This window comes from Dromaius novaehollandiae, chromosome 2 (genome assembly GCF_036370855.1).
Source record: "Dromaius novaehollandiae isolate bDroNov1 chromosome 2, bDroNov1.hap1, whole genome shotgun sequence".
Classification (NCBI taxonomy): Eukaryota; Metazoa; Chordata; class Aves; order Casuariiformes; family Dromaiidae; genus Dromaius; species Dromaius novaehollandiae.
Window position 1 is genome coordinate 169,800,260 of NC_088099.1, and position 16,184 is coordinate 169,816,443.

The window sequence follows — 16,184 nt, forward strand, 5'->3', positions numbered from 1 at the left end:
ATGTTTAATCACAGAACTGTATTCACAACTCTTATTTAGCTCACATGGTAAGACAGTGGCTTCTTGTTTATTCACTGTTCCTGTGACAAAAATCTAATATAGCATGTACAAGAACATCAGATACTTAGACTAACAGAAAATCAAACCACTAATCGTAATTGTTAATTGCTATTGCTAATAAGCAGTCACAGTGGCGCTGGGGTAGCACGTGTAGTGGAGGCTAAATGCAATAATACCTCGTTTTGATGTTGTTCTCTTATACGAAAGCACTTGGAGCAGATTAAGACATTTCTCGTCCTATTTTGTTTATTGAGTGGGCCCTGATACTGGGGAGAAGCTGCCGTGAAGCAGACCTAGTAGTCAGCTTCCTTAGAGAAGGCGTCTTGTCCTGTATTTGAGGGCTTCCGGTACGTTTTGACAGACAGTAGTGAGTGACGGGTTTCCTTTGGACCACCCGGGGAGCAGAAAGTTCTGCCGGGAAGGCAAAATGTTTCTTGCGGCTGGGTTGGAAGAAGCTGGCTGCTGATGCAAGGCAGTGACAATTCTGGGGAGTCGCGGGAAGTTTTGAAAAGACGGTCGTTCCCTTTGCTAGAAGGCTATGCACTTCGGTTCCTAATAGCTGTAGTAATGAAGCCAGGTAAGCGTTCGGGAGGAGCCCAAGCCACTTTTGCCTAGCGAGTATTTGCAAGGGGGGCAGGAAAGCGCTGCGCCCTGCTCCTTGCTGCCCTCGCGTGTCTGAAAGGCGGCACTGCACGCGGGAGGGGGGGCGCGCATGCGCATTGCGTTCCGGCGCGCTCACGGCTGCCCTCGCGTGTCGACAAGGCAGCACTGCAGCCGCCGGCGGCCACCGCTGCGTACGGAGACCGTTGCGGGCAGCCGGCGCACACGCGCGCGCTGCCGGTCGCCGCGTTGGCCGCTACTCTGCGCTCTCTCGGGGACGGGTAAGCGCAGGGGCCGCGCTCGTGCCCCCTGCCCGGTGCTCACGGACCGGGAGCGCTTTTCCCGAGAGGGCTTTTCCTTCTCGGTGCTTCCTGGGGGCGCGGGGACGGGCAGTGCCGTCTCGGAGCTGCTCCGCGGCGCTCTCTCCCCGGGGCAGCCCCAGCGCCTGCTCGCTGAAGCCCGCCGCTCTCTCGGGCGCGGGCAGAGCAGCCTCGGGGCGCTCGCTGCTCGGCCTGAGCGCCGGGGTGGCGCGGCGGGCTGCGGTTGGCGCGCGGGAGCCGGCCGGCTGCAGCGCGGCGCTGCGACCACGCGAGGGTGGGGCCATGGCGGGTCTGGCCTGCCTCGCGCTGCGCTCCCCCCGCCCCTCGCGCTGCGCTCCCCCCGCCCCTCGCGCTGCGCTCCCCCCGCCCCTCGCGCTGCGCTCCCCCCGCCCCTCGCGCTGCGCTCCCCCCGCCCCTCGCGCTCCCCCCGCCCTCTCGCGCGGTCCTGGGCCGGCGCACGCGCGGTGCGGCGGCGCGAGCCCTGGGCGGCCGGCGCACGCGCGGTGCGGCGGCGCGAGCCCTGGGCGGCCGGCGCACGCGCGGTGCGGCGGCGCGAGCCCTGGGCGGCCGGCGCACGCGCGGTGCGGCGGCGCGAGCCCTGGGCGGCCGGCGCACGCGCGGTGCGGCGGCGCGAGCCCTGGGCGGCCGGCGCACGCGCGGTGCGGCGGCGCGAGCCCTGGGCGGCCGGCGCACGCGCGGTGCGGCGGCGCGAGCCCTGGGCGGCCGGCGCACGCGCGGTGCGGCGGCGCGAGCCCTGGGCGGCCGGCGCACGCGCGGTGCGGCGGCGCGAGCCCTGGGCGGCCGGCGCACGCGCGGTGCGGCGGCGCGAGCCCTGGGCGGCCGGCGCACGCGCGGTGCGGCGGCGCGAGCCCTGGGCGGCCGGCGCACGCGCGGTGCGGCGGCGCGAGCCCTGGGCGGCCGGCGCACGCGCGGTGCGGCGGCGCGAGCCCTGGGCGGCCGGCGCACGCGCGGTGCGGCGGCGCGAGCCCTGGGCGGCCGGCGCACGCGCGGTGCGGCGGCGCGAGCCCTGGGCGGCCGGCGCACGCGCGGTGCGGCGGCGCGAGCCCTGGGCGGCCGGCGCACGCGCGGTGCGGCGGCGGGCAAGATGGCGGCGAGCAGGGCGGGTGTTTTGGCTGGACGGCGGCGGGCGAGGGCAGAGGCGGGCTGGAGTCGAGCATGTGGGGGCCGCGGTGAGGCGAGGTGAGGCGAGCGTGCGCCTTCGGGTGGCCGCGGGTGTCGGGCTGTGTCCTGCCAGCCGGGGCCGTCGCTGCGTGGAGGCGGCGGGGCGGGGGGGGGGAGTCGGGCCGTGGGCCGCGCCGCGCCGGGTCTGCGCGGCGCCGGGTCTGCCGGAGCGCGGCTCTGACTCTCCCTTTTGCGTGTGTCGCCTGTAGGGCCCCGGTTCCTCCCCAGCGCGGGCCGGGGCGTGCGCTCGCCCCTGCGGACGCAGCCTGGAGGAGTGTGTGGGGGGTGTCTGCGCGGGGGTCTGGATGTCTCTAGCAGCGGCACGGCAGCCTGATGCCTCCTCTCGTCTGGGACGCGGGGTCCTTGGGGAGTTCCCTGCTGCCTCCTCTGGCGTTCTCTGCGAGCTCATAGATCCCTCCACCTCCTCTCCTCCCCCCCCCCCCCCGCCCCGCTCCCCTGTCTGGTGGGGTGGGAGACCGGTGGCTGCTCCCGCCGAGCTGAGAGCCACGTAGGGCACCCCTGTGTGCTCACTACGCATCTGGGATGGCACCCCTGCCCTGAGGGCCCCGCAGAGTCCCACCCTTCCTGCAACCAGCCCCCCCAGAGCCATTAAACCACCCACTAAACCACCCACAAATCCTGCCCCAACACCCCCACAGGCCCCAAAACGCCTCCGAGCCCTGCCGCAATGTTGTCACTGACTCCAGACCTTCCCCTGCACTCTGTGCAAGGCCCCAAACATTCCTCAAACTGCTGCCAGACCCAGTGCCCGCAGCAGTGAGGCGTTCTAACAAAGATGGGGTGCGATGTGCGTCTCCGCCTCGACTCAGTCCCGCTTTAGAGAAACAGGAAGTTACAGCACTTCCTGGTGAAGAGTGTTGACGGGTGAATGTGCGGATGACAAAGAGACTTTTCTCTCTTTTCTTCTGAGCCGCCTCTCAGAAGCCTCTGTGTGTGCACGATGTGGCTGATCTGGGATAATCGTGCTGTGCGCAGTGCTTAAGGAGAACATTGCCCTAAAATGGAGGGCTAAGGAATAGCCTAAAAAACCTAAAAGGCTCGGGAAGAGCCAAAGAGAACACCGATGGGCTCTGGGAAGCCCCAGTGATGCTAGCGAAAACAGCGTGGCTTTTAGGCACCTCCTCAGAGCAGCAGCAATGTCTCGCTCCAGCCTATGGGGCAATGGGGACTCTTAATTACCGCCTTGAATTACCACAAGTGTTGCAAAAGCAGAAGGGACTAGGGAGCATGCAGAGCAGGTTATGGACTATATGTCAAGTTTAAACAAGCAACAAGCCCCTCTGCAAACAGAAACAGGTTTAGCCCTAAGTAATAGACGAAGGTAGCTGTGAGTAACGTGAAGCGAAGCGGTGACGTCAGTCACCCCGAAAGCCTCGGAGAAGCGGTCTGAAAATCTGGTACCCTCGCGGCCTCGGCAGTCTTTTTGGTTTGTTTGGCAGGGTAGCCCACCGAAGGGGGACATCTCGAAGAGAAGCAGCAAGACCTGGGGATCCGGTGGTTCATTTTGGTCGTCGCCTGTGAGGCCAGCATGCAAGAGTAAGAGGAAGCTAGGAGCAGTCTCAAAAAGGTAATAGGTCTGAAAGGGAGACAGGCAAATCGAGGGCTGTCGTTCCTCCACGTAGTTAAAGACCGAGAGAGTTGTCGGTTAAGCGCGTGCATACGAGGGTTTGCGAACAGTAACAATAACACTGAAGCGGAATAAAAATAAGGTTTCGTGGAAGATGGCGTTAGGAAGGTATTAGGCGACGTGCCCGCCTGCCTAATAACCTAGCCCTAATTGCTGTGTGTAACGTTTCCAGACCGTTTACCCTGCAACGTATGGTGCAAAGTGCCGTATTAAGACCTTTCCCTTAAGGAAAAGAAGAAGAAAAAAAGAAAAAAAAGGGGGGAAAAGAAAACAGGGTAAAGAGAAAAAGATCATGCATAAACCTAAGCGTTTCACTGGAAGTAAAACGCGAGTTTATCGCTTCCTTACAGAGGTGGAACCAAGGACAGCAAATGCTGACGAGGAGAAGAGACGGACGAGCGTTTGCTTGCGGTTAATACCGAAGGGACGGGATGAAACAAGGAAGCCAGAATGCAGCGGCCCCTCGATATCACCAGGAACTGCTACAGGAGGCGGCGTTCTGGCACGGGTAACTAGGGTAAGTATGGCTAATGACCGTTAGCAGTTATTTCGGCCTCCCCGAGGCAGCGCTGAGGACTAAGTAACCTGAGGGGCTCTGGCCTGGGTTGGGGCAGAAGTGCAGGCAGGCGGGATCAGGCATTTTCCTCTAAGCTCTCTGAGCGGAATCCTAGCCCTGAAGGAAAAAGCACTGGGGGGAGGCTACTCGGACACCTGCCATGTCGAGGGCAGGGGCAGGAGCTGACCCTTCCCCGACGGACGTACGTACGGACAGACGCTGGTGCGGCGGTGACTCTTTGGATATCGTAGGTAAGGGGAGGCACGCTGGTGCCGAGCTCCAGGGCGGTTTGCCTGAACACGATGCCTGAGGCAGGAGGTTATGCATTGTGTCCGGGGCTGGGAGCTGGTCCCCGAGTCCCATGTACTTGGGAGTGCCTGCACTTGCCAGGGAGCCCGGTGCTGTTCCCAGAGCTGCGGGGAATTTCCCTTGCGTTGCCTGGACCCTCGGGGCTCTTGGGGGTGTTTCCCCTCATCGCGAGGGCTGCCAGAGCCCCTCCAGGGCTGCGTGAGGTCCCCGAACCGCTCCCGGATTTGCTTTTGGCACTCCGCAGTGTCGCTCGTGTGCCTGGGGCAGCCTGCAGGCGCCATCCTGTCAGCCGCGTTGAGCCCTGCGGCGTGCCTGGTGACCCCTCTGGTGTGCGCCAAGGCCCTTCCTCTGTATTTTGGTCTGCCCCAGAGCCCTGCACTTGCCCTCTGATGCCCTCAGGACCCCTCAGTTCACATTCTGGGTTGCCCCCGAGCCCTCTGCGTGCCTTTCGGTGCGCCCCGTGGCCCCGTGTGTGTTTTGCGGCACGCCGCAGAGGTCTCTGTTTAGCTTTTTCTCTTGTCCTGGAGTTTTCGGGGTGCTTCTGGGTGTGCCCCAGGGCCCTCCTTTTGGTGCCCCCCGAGTCACTCTGTTTGCTCTATCGTTGTTCTTTTTTTTTTTTTTTTTTTTTTTTTTTCTTGACTTGTGTTGCACCCAGAGCTCTCGATTTGTTCTCTTGTGCTCCGCATACTCCCCTTTCCGCACTCTACACCCCAGGCAGGGCTCTCCCTTCAGCTCTCAGCAAGCTGCTGTCAGGAGAGTGGGGGTGCCTCTGCTGCCCTGGCAGCCCCAGCTGTCCCTGAAGGGGCTGATGGCCAGGCCCCCTGCCCAGTTCCTGCAGGCCCACAGCTGCGGGCCCTGGGGCTGGGATGAATGCCAGGGGGAGCTGGGTGGCAGGACAGGCCCCAGGTGGGGCTGATGGCAAGGGCAGGCCCACATTTGGGGGCTGGGGCCGCAGTTGGGGGGAGCTGGCGCTGGGGCAGGAGCTGGGCAGCGGAGCTGCCACGGAGCACGGCCCTTCGGGACCAGCCCGGCGGCCGCCCCGCGGAGGAGGTGAGCGGGGCCGGGGGAGGCGCACTGCAGGCTGCGGGTCCCGCATGTGCCGGGGGTCCCGGCGGCTGGGAGCGTCCCGGGGCCACGGAGGCGGGGGGAGGAAGGGGGTGCGCCGGGGCTGTGGTGCGGTTTACTGCGCGGTCGGAGGAGCGCGGGGGGGGGGGGGGGGTCTCCTGTGTCAGCTCGGGAGCGTGTCGGGGAGCGGGGGGAGGAGGGTCGTGGAGGGGCGGGGGCAGTGTCGGAGCTGAGGCGGGGCCAGTCGCGGGGGTGTCGGGGGAGCCCCGGGCCGGTGGTGGGGCCGGCGGGGCCGCGCTCGGGGCTCTGCGGCCGTTTCCGGGGGGACAGGGGGGAAGGGGAAGGGGGGCGGGACGGAAAGGAACGGAATGTGCCGAGGGTCAAAGGTGCCCCAGCGCTGCGGGTGGGGGGCGGGAGTTGGGGTGCGGGACTGCGGGGAGCCGTAGCTTTCGGCGCGGCATGCCGGGAGCAGTAGTCTTCCGGCACTGGGCTTCCGGTGGGGCCTGTTTGTTCTGAGCGCGGCATGCTGGGAGCGGTAGTCTTCCGGCACTGGGCTTCCGGGCGGCCATGTTGCTTGGCATGGCATGCCGGGAGCAGTAGTCTTCCGGCACTGGGCTTCCGGGCCGCCCTTCTCGCGTGCACGGTATGCTGGGAGGTGTAGTCTTCTCAGGCGGGGCTACTGGGTGACCATGCTGCGCCTCTCGAGGTGGCCCCGCGGGGGGGGCGGCGGCGGCAGGTCCCTGCCAGCGGGGTTCCCAGCGGGTGGCCGCGTGGCAGGCCAGGAGCTGTAGTGCCCGCTGGGTCTGTTCCTTACTGGACATGTGTCACTCACGCCTGAGTCCCCACAGGTCACGGGGGACAGTGGAATGCCCCTGTTTTTCCCCGGTACAGGGCAGGAAGTGTTTTCCATCTCCGATGGTGTTGCAAGACAACCTTGGAAGCTCAGAAAGTGTTCCTGCTGTTTAAACTAGGCAGATGAGGAGGTACCCCCCCCCCCCATTTGCTGGGAGGAAATAATTCTTTAATCAAGGCCATGCTAGAAGTGCTAAAGCCTTAAAGAAATAGTAAATCAAAATGTTTTGTTTTCTATGTAGACGTTGCCAATTTAGCAAAGGAATTCGAGGTATCCCCGAACTGAACTGTCCTCATTATAATACAAGAAAATCACGCCCATAGGTCAGAAAGACCTGTGCCCAGGTGAAGACCCCTCCCCTGAGCATGCGTAGTTTTAAAATGGTGTGTAAGCAATATTAGAATTGTATGTAAATCACTAACCAACCGGTGTAAGAGGGAAAGTTGCAAACCTTGCAACTTGTATAAATGCTACTTGGAAAGCCGGGGCGGGGGGGGGGGGAAGTTGCGCTTGATTTGTGGGGAAAACACCGAGCAGCCAGGCTTGCACAACTCTGAAATAAATAAGCAAATGTCTCTCCTGAGCGTGTCATTATTGGCTTAGTGCACAGCGGGCAACGAATCCGCTTTTCGGACAGCAGCGTGACCAGGCAGGGTTGTCCCCGGGGGCTGGGGCTGTCCCTCTTGGAAATGGGGAGGGCGGGAAGAGTAGGAGGGGTGCTGCGGGCTCCTGGGGGTCGTAGCTTTGCTCAGGATTGGGGCCGGTTAGGCAGCTGCTGGGAGGAGTAGCGGTGCTGGGAGGGCACGGTGCGGAGCTGTCCTGCTGTGCAGCGCAAGGGAAAGTTGACCAGCACCGTTGCTGTCCGAGGACCCTGGAACAGCCCGAGAGACCCTGGAACAGCCACCCCACGGACACCGTGTCACTGCCTCGCAAGGCCACTGCATGCAGGTACGTTTGACTACATCCGGCAGAAGAAATGTAAGCCGAAGGATCAGGGCAAATAGCTGCTTGTCTAGGTTTGTTACCTAGCGACGCACTGGCAAAGCTTTTTATGAACACCCGTACTCGATCGAGTGCGTATTCATTCTGTGAATATTAATTACTGCCAGACCGCGTACGTCACTGATGCTTTAAAGCAAGTCCGTGGCGCTGGGGTAGCACGTGTAGTGGAGGCTAAATGCAATAATACCTCGTTTTGATGTTGTTCTCTTATACGAAAGCACTTGGAGCAGATGAAGACATTTCTCGTCCTATTTTGTTTATTGAGTGGAGCCTGATACTGGGGAGAAGCTGCCGTGAAGCAGACCTAGTAGTCAGCTTCCTTAGAGAAGGCGTCTTGTCCTGTATTTGAGGGCTTCCGGTACGTTTTGACAGACAGTAGTGAGTGACGGGTTTCCTTTGGACCCCCCGGGGAGCAGAAAGTTCTGCCGGGAAGGCAAAATGTTTCTTGCGGCTGGGTTGGAAGAAGCTGGCTGCTGATGCAAGGCAGTGACAATTCTGGGGAGTCGCGGGAAGTTTTGAAAAGACGGTCGTTCCCTTTGCTAGAAGGCTATGCACTTCGGTTCCTAATAGCTGTAGTAATGAAGCCAGGTAAGCGTTCGGGAGGAGCCCAAGCCACTTTTGCCTAGCGAGTATTTTGCAAGGGGGGCAGGAAAGCGCTGCGCCCTGCTCCTTGCTGCCCTCGCGTGTCTGAAAGGCGGCACTGCACGCGGGAGGGGGGGCGCGCATGCGCATTGCGTTCCGGCGCGCTCACGGCTGCCCTCGCGTGTCGACAAGGCAGCACTGCAGCCGCCGGCGGCCACCGCTGCGTACGGAGACCGTTGCGGGCAGCCGGCGCACACGTGCGCGCTGCCGGTCGCCGCGTTGGCCGCTACTCTGCGCTCTCTCGGGGACGGGTAAGCGCAGGGGCCGCGCTCGTGCCCCCTGCCCGGTGCTCACGGACCGGGAGCGCTTTTCCCGAGAGGGCTTTTCCTTCTCGGTGCTTCCTGGGGGCGCGGGGACGGGCAGTGCCGTCTCGGAGCTGCTCCGCGGCGCTCTCTCCCCGGGGCAGCCCCAGCGCCTGCTCGCTGATGCCCGCCGCTCTCTCGGGCGCGGGCAGAGCAGCCTCGGGGCGCTCGCTGCTCGGCCTGAGCGCCGGGGTGGCGCGGCGGGCTGCGGTTGGCGCGCGGGAGCCGGCCGGCTGCAGCGCGGCGCTGCGACCACGCGAGGGTGGGGCCATTGCGGGTCTGGGCTGCCTCGCGCTGCGCTCCCCCCGCCCCTCGCGCTGCGCTCCCCCCGCCCCTCGCGCTGCGCTCCCCCGCCCCTCGCTCCCCCCGCCCCTCGCGCTCCCCCCGCCCCTCGCGCTCCCCCCGCCCCTCTCGCGCGGTCCTGGGCCGGCGCACGCGCGGTGCGGCGGCGCGAGCCCTGGGCGGCCGGCGCACGCGCGGTGCGGCGGCGCGAGCCCTGGGCGGCCGGCGCACGCGCGGTGCGGCGGCGCGAGCCCTGGGCGGCCGGCGCACGCGCGGTGCGGCGGCGCGAGCCCTGGGCGGCCGGCGCACGCGCGGTGCGGCGGCGCGAGCCCTGGGCGGCCGGCGCACGCGCGGTGCGGCGGCGCGAGCCCTGGGCGGCCGGCGCACGCGCGGTGCGGCGGCGCGAGCCCTGGGCGGCCGGCGCACGCGCGGTGCGGCGGCGGGCAAGATGGCGGCGAGCAGGGCGGGTGTTTTCGCTGGACGGCGGCGGGCGAGGGCAGAGGCGGGCTGGAGTCGAGCATGTGGGGGCCGCGGTGAGGCGAGGTGAGGCGAGCGTGCGCCTTCGGGTGGCCGCGGGTGTCGGGCTGTGTCCTGCCAGCCGGGGCCGTCGCTGCGTGGAGGCGGCGGGGCGGGGGGGGGGAGTCGGGCCCGGCGCCGCGCCGCGCCGGGTCTGCGCGGCGCCGGGTCTGCCGGAGCGCGGCTCTGACTCTCCCTTTTGCGTGTGTCGCCTGTAGGGCCCCGGTTCCTCCCCAGCGCGGGCCGGGGCGTGCGCTCGCCCCTGCGGACGCAGCCTGGAGGAGTGTGGGGGGGGTGTCTGCGCGGGGGTCTGGATGTCTCTAGCAGCGGCACGGCAGCCTGATGCCTCCTCTCGTCTGGGACGCGGGGTCCTTGGGGAGTTCCCTGCTGCCTCCTCTGGCGTTCTCTGCGAGCTCATAGATCCCTCCACCTCCTCTCCCCCCCCCCCCCCCCCCCCCGCCCCGCTCCCCTGTCTGGTGGGGTGGGAGACCGGTGGCTGCTCCCGCCGAGCTGAGAGCCACGTAGGGCACCCCTGTGTGCTCACTACGCATCTGGGATGGCACCCCTGCCCTGAGGGCCCCGCAGAGTCCCACCCTTCCTGCAACCAGCCCCCCCAGAGCCATTAAACCACCCACAAATCCTGCCCCAACACCCCCACAGGCCCCAAAACGCCTCCGAGCCCTGCCGCAATGTTGTCACTGACTCCAGACCTTCCCCTGCACTCTGTGCAAGGCCCCAAACATTCCTCAAACTGCTGCCAGACCCAGTGCCCGCAGCAGTGAGGCGTTCTAACAAAGATGGGGTGCGATGTGCGTCTCCGCCTCGACTCAGTCCCGCTTTAGAGAAACAGGAACTTAGAGCACTTCCTGGTGAAGAGTGTTGATGGGTGAATGTGCGGATGACAAAGAGACTTTTCTCTCTTTTCTTCTGAGCCGCCTCTCAGAAGCCTCTGTGTGTGCACGATGTGGCTGATCTGGGATAATCGTGCTGTGCGCAGTGCTTAAGGAGAACATTGCCCTAAAATGGAGGGCTAAGGAATAGCCTAAAAAACCTAAAAGGCTCGGGAAGAGCCAAAGAGAACACCGATGGGCTCTGAGAAGCCCCAGTGATGCTAGCGAAAACAGCGTGGCTTTTAGGCACCTCCTCAGAGCAGCAGCAATGTCTCGCTCCAGCCTATGGGGCAATGGGGACTCTTAATTACCGCCTTGAATTACCACAAGTGTTGCAAAAGCAGAAGGGACTAGGGAGCATGCAGAGCAGGTTATGGACTATATGTCAAGTTTAAACAAGCAACAAGCCCCTCTGCAAACAGAAACAGGTTTAGCCCTAAGTAATAGACGAAGGTAGCTGTGAGTAACGTGAAGCGAAGCGGTGACGTCAGTCACCCCGAAAGCCTCGGAGAAGCGCTCTGAAAATCTGGTACCCTCGCGGCCTCGGCAGTCTTTTTGGTTTGTTTGGCAGGGTAGCCCACCGAAGGGGGACATCTCGAAGAGAAGCAGCAAGACCTGGGGATCCGGTGGTTCATTTTGGTCGTCGCCTGTGAGGCCAGCATGCAAGAGTAAGAGGAAGCTAGGAGCAGTCTCAAAAAGGTAATAGGTCTGAAAGGGAGACAGGCAAATCGAGGGCTGTCGTTCCTCCACGTAGTTAAAGACCGAGAGAGTTGTCGGTTAAGCGCATGCATACGAGGGTTTGCGAACAGTAACAATAACACTGAAGCGGAATAAAAATAAGGTTTCGTGGAAGATGGCGTTAGGAAGGTATTAGGCGACGTGCCCGCCTGCCTAATAACCTAGCCCTAATTGCTGTGTGTAACGTTTCCAGACCGTTTACCCTGCAACGTATGGTGCAAAGTGCCGTATTAAGACCTTTCCCTTAAGGAAAAGAAGAAGAAAAAAAGAAAAAAAAGGGGGAAAAAGAAAACAGGGTAAAGAGAAAAAGATCATGCATAAACCTAAGCGTTTCACTGGAAGTAAAACGCGAGTTTATCGCTTCCTTACAGAGATGGAACCGAGGACAGCAAATGCTGACGAGGAGAAGAGACGGACGAGCGTTTGCTTGCGGTTAATACCGAAGGGACGGGATGAAACAAGGAAGCCAGAATGCAGCGGCCCCTCGATATCACCAGGAACTGCTACAGGAGGAGGCGTTCTGGCACGGGTAACTAGGGTAAGTATGGCTAATGACCGTTAGCAGTTATTTCGGCCTCCCCGAGGCAGCGCTGAGGACTGAGTAACCCGTTCCTGCCCTGTGGCTGCTGTTCCCTGTATCTGCCTTAGCTTTGCTTTGGCTGTTTCTCTTTTGTTTTGTTATCGTACGCGCAGCTACGGAAAGGAATAGATGTCATACTTACTTTTTTAGATTAATTGCCACGGCTGAAGTTGAAGAGACCAAGAAACGTAAGCCGCGAAGGGGCACATCTTGAAGAGAGGGGGCTAGACCTAGCGATCCAGTTGTTCGTTTTGGTCGTCGCCTGTGAGGCCAGCATGCAAGAGTAAGAGGAAGCTAGGAGCAGTCTCAAAAAGGTAATAGGTCTGAAAGGGAGACAGGCAAATCGAGGGCTGTCGTTCCTCCACGTAGTTAAAGACCGAGAGAGTTGTCGGTTAAGCGCATGCATACGAGGGTTTGCGAACAGTAACAATAACACTGAAGCGGAATAAAAATAAGGTTTCGTGGAAGATGGCGTTAGGAAGGTATTAGGCGACGTGCCCGCCTGCCTAATAACCTAGCCCTAATTGCTGTGTGTAACGTTTCCAGACCGTTTACCCTGCAACGTATGGTGCAAAGTGCCGTATTAAGACCTTTCCCTTAAGGAAAAGAAGAAGAAAAAAAGAAAAAAAAGGGGGAAAAAGAAAACAGGGTAAAGAGAAAAAGATCGTGCATAAACCTAAGCGTTTCACTGGAAGTAAAACGCGAGTTTATCGCTTCCTTACAGAGATGGAACCAAGGACAGCAAATGCTGACGAGGAGAAGAGACGGACGAGCGTTTGCTTGCGGTTAATACCGAAGGGACGGGATGAAACAAGGAAGCCAGAATGCAGCGGCCCCTCGATATCACCAGGAACTGCTACAGGAGGAGGCGTTCTGGCACGGGTAACTAGGGTAAGTATGGCTAATGACCGTTAGCAGTTATTTCGGCCTCCCCGAGGCAGCGCTGAGGACTAAGTAACCTGAGGGGCTCTGGCCTGGGTTGGGGCAGAAGTGCAGGCAGGCGGGATCAGGCATTTTCCTCTCAGCTCTCCGAGCTGAATCCTAGCCCTGAAGGAAAAAGCACTGGGGGGAGGCTACTCGGACACCTGCCATGTCGAGGGCAGGGGCAGGAGCTGACCCTTCCCCGACGGACGGACGTACGGACAGACGCTGGTGCGGCGGTGACTCTTTGGATATCGTAGGTAAGGGGAGGCACGCTGGTGCCGAGCTCCAGGGCGGTTTGCCTGAACACGATGCCTGAGGCAGGAGGTTATGCATTGTGTCCGGGGCTGGGAGCTGGTCCCCGAGTCCCATGTACTTGGGAGTGCCTGCACTTGCCAGGGAGCCCGGTGCTGTTCCCAGAGCTGCGGGGAATTTCCCTTGCGTTGCCTGGACCCTCGGGGCTCTTGGGGGTGTTTCCCCTCATCGCGAGGGCTGCCAGAGCCCCTCCAGGGCTGCGTGAGGTCCCCGAACCGCTCCCGGATTTGCTTTTGGCACTCCGCAGTGTCGCTCGTGTGCCTGGGGCAGCCTGCAGGCGCCATCCTGTCAGCCGCGTTGAGCCCTGCGGCGTGCCTGGTGACCCCTCTGGTGTGCGCCAAGGCCCTTCCTCTGTATTTTGGTCTGCCCCAGAGCCCTGCACTTGCCCTCTGATGCCCTCAGGACCCCTCAGTTCACATTCTGGGTTGCCCCCGAGCCCTCTGCGTGCCTTTCGGTGCGCCCCGTGGCCCCGTGTGTGTTTTGCGGCACGCCGCAGAGGTCTCTGTTTAGCTTTTTCTCCTGTCCTGGAGTTTTCTGGGTGCTTCTGGGTGTGCCCCAGGGCCCTCCTTTTGGTGCCCCCCGAGTCACTCTGTTTGCTCTATCGTTGTTCTTTTTTGTTTTTTTTTTTTTTTTTCTTGACTTGTGTTGCACCCAGAGCTCTCGATTTGTTCTCTTGTGCTCCGCATACTCCCCTTTCCGCACTCTACACCCCAGGCAGGGCTCTCCCTTCAGCTCTCAGCAAGCTGCTGTCAGGAGAGTGGGGGTGCCTCTGCTGCCCTGGCAGCCCCAGCTGTCCCTGAAGGGGCTGATGGCCAGGCCCCCTGCCCAGTTCCTGCAGGCCCACAGCTGCGGGCCCTGGGGCTGGGATGAATGCCAGGGGGAGCTGGGTGGCAGGACAGGCCCCAGGTGGGGCTGATGGCAAGGGCAGGCCCACATTTGGGGGCTGGGGCCGCAGTTGGGGGGAGCTGGCGCTGGGGCAGGAGCTGGGCAGCGGAGCTGCCACGGAGCACGGCCCTTCGGGCCCAGCCCGGCGGCCGCCCCGCGGAGGAGGTGAGCGGGGCCGGGGGAGGCGCGCTGCAGGTTGCGGGTCCCGCATGTGCCGGGGGTCCCGGCGGCTGGGAGCGTCCCGGGGCCACGGAGGCGGGGGGAGGAAGGGGGGTGCACCGGGGCTGTGGTGCGGTTTACTGCGCGGTCGGAGGAGCGCGGGGGGGGGGTCTCCTGTGTCAGCTCGGGAGCGTGTCGGGGAGCGGGGGGAGGAGGGTCGTGGAGGGGCGGGGGCAGTGTCGGAGCTGAGGCGGGGCCGGTCGCGGGGGTGTCGGGGGAGCCCCGGGCCGGTGGTGGGGCCGGCGGGGCCGCGCTCGGGGCTCTGCGGCCGTTTCCGGGGGGACAGGGGGGAAGGGGAAGGGGGGCGGGACGGAAAGGAACGGAATGTGCCGAGGGTCAAAGGTGCCCCAGCGCTGCGGGTGGGGGGCGGGAGTTGGGGTGCGGGACTGCGGGGAGCCGTAGCTTTCGGCGCGGCATGCCGGGAGCAGTAGTCTTCCGGCACTGGGCTTCCGGTGGGGCCTGTTTGTTCTGAGCGCGGCATGCTGGGAGCGGTAGTCTTCCGGCACTGGGCTTCCGGGCGGCCATGTTGCTTGGCATGGCATGCCGGGAGCAGTAGTCTTCCGGCACTGGGCTTCCGGGCCGCCCTTCTCGCGTGCACGGTATGCTGGGAGGTGTAGTCTTCTCAGGCGGGGCTACTGGGTGACCATGCTGCGCCTCTCGAGGTGGCCCCGCGGGGGGGGGGCGGCGGCGGCGGCAGGTCCCTGCCAGCGGGGTTCCCAGCGGGTGGCCGCGTGGCAGGCCAGGAGCTGTAGTGCCCGCTGGGTCTGTTCCTTACTGGACATGTGTCACTCACGCCTGAGTCCCCACAGGTCACGGGGGACAGTGGAATGCCCCTGTTTTTCCCCGGTACAGGGCAGGAAGTGTTTTCCATCTCCGATGGTGTTGCAAGACAACCTTGGAAGCTCAGAAAGAGTGTTCCTGCTGTTTGAACTAGGCAGATGAGGAGAACACCCCCCCCCCCCCATTTCCTGGGAGGAAATAATTCTTTAATCAAGGCCATGCTAGAAGTGCTAAAGCCTTAAAGAAATAGTAAATCAAAATGTTTTGTTTTCTATGTAGACGTTGCCAATTTAGCAAAGGAATTCGAGGTATCCCCGAACTGAACTGTCCTCATTATAATACAAGAAAATCACGCCCATAGGTCAGAAAGACCTGTGCCCGGGTGAAGACCCCTCCCCTGAGCATGCGTAGTTTTAAAATGGTGTGTAAGCAATATTAGAATTGTATGTAAATCACTAACCAACCGGTGTAAGAGGGAAAGTTGCAAACCTTGCAACTTGTATAAATGCTACTTGGAAAGCCGGGGCCGGGGGGGGGGGGGGGGGGGAAGTTGCGCTTGATTTGTGGGGAAAACACCGAGCAGCCAGGCTTGCACAACTCTGAAATAAATAAGCAAATGTCTCTCCTGAGCGTGTCATTATTGGCTTAGTGCACAGCGGGCAACGAATCCGCTTTTCGGACAGCAGCGTGACCAGGCAGGGTTGTCCCCGGGGGCTGGGGCTGTCCCTCTTGGAAATGGGGAGGGCGGGAAGAGTAGGAGGGGTGCTGCGGGCTCCTGGGGGTCGTAGCTTTGCTCAGGATTGGGGCCGGTTAGGCAGCTGCTGGGAGGAGTGGCGGTGCTGGGAGGGCACGGTGCGGAGCTGTCCTGCTGTGCAGCGCAAGGGAAAGTCGACCAGCACCGTTGCTGTCCGAGGACCCTGGAACAGCCCGAGAGACCCTGGAACAGCCACCCCACGGACACCGTGTCACTGCCTCGCAAGGCCACCGCATGCAGGTACGTTTGACTACATCCGGCAGAAGAAATGTAAGCCGAAGGATCAGGGCAAATAGCTGCTTGTCTAGGTTTGTTACCTAGCGACGCACTGGCAAAGCTTTTTATGAACACCCGTACTCGATCGAGTGCGTATTCATTCTGTGAATATTAATTACTGCCAGACCGCGTACGTCACTGATGCTTTAAAGCAAGTCCGTGGCGCTGGGGTAGCACGTGTAGTGGAGGCTAAATGCAATAATACCTCGTTTTGATGTTGTTCTCTTATACGAAAGCACTTGGAGCAGATTAAGACATTTCTCGTCCTATTTTGTTTATTGAGTGGACCCTGATACTGGGGAGAAGCTGCCGTGAAGCAGACCTAGTAGTCAGCTTCCTTAGAGAAGGCGTCTTGTCCTGTATTTGAGGGCTTCCGGTACGTTTTGACAGACAGTAGTGAGTGACGGGTTTCCTTTGGACCCCCCAGGGAGCAGAAAGTTCTGCCGGGAAGGCAAAATGTTTCTTGCGGCTGGGTTGGAAGAAGCTGGC

At 61.9% G+C, this 16,184-nt stretch overlaps 1 long non-coding RNA gene across 1 annotated transcript; it reads left to right on the forward strand.

The window, feature by feature from the left end:
• Positions 1–11,347: 11,347 nt before the first annotated feature.
• Positions 11,348–13,543, forward strand: LOC135327655 (uncharacterized). Its single transcript, XR_010388084.1, has 3 exons — positions 11,348–11,503; positions 11,696–11,859; positions 12,270–13,543. It is a non-coding gene; the product is annotated as an uncharacterized LOC135327655 (long non-coding RNA).
• The last annotated feature ends 2,641 nt before the right edge of the window (positions 13,544–16,184 follow it).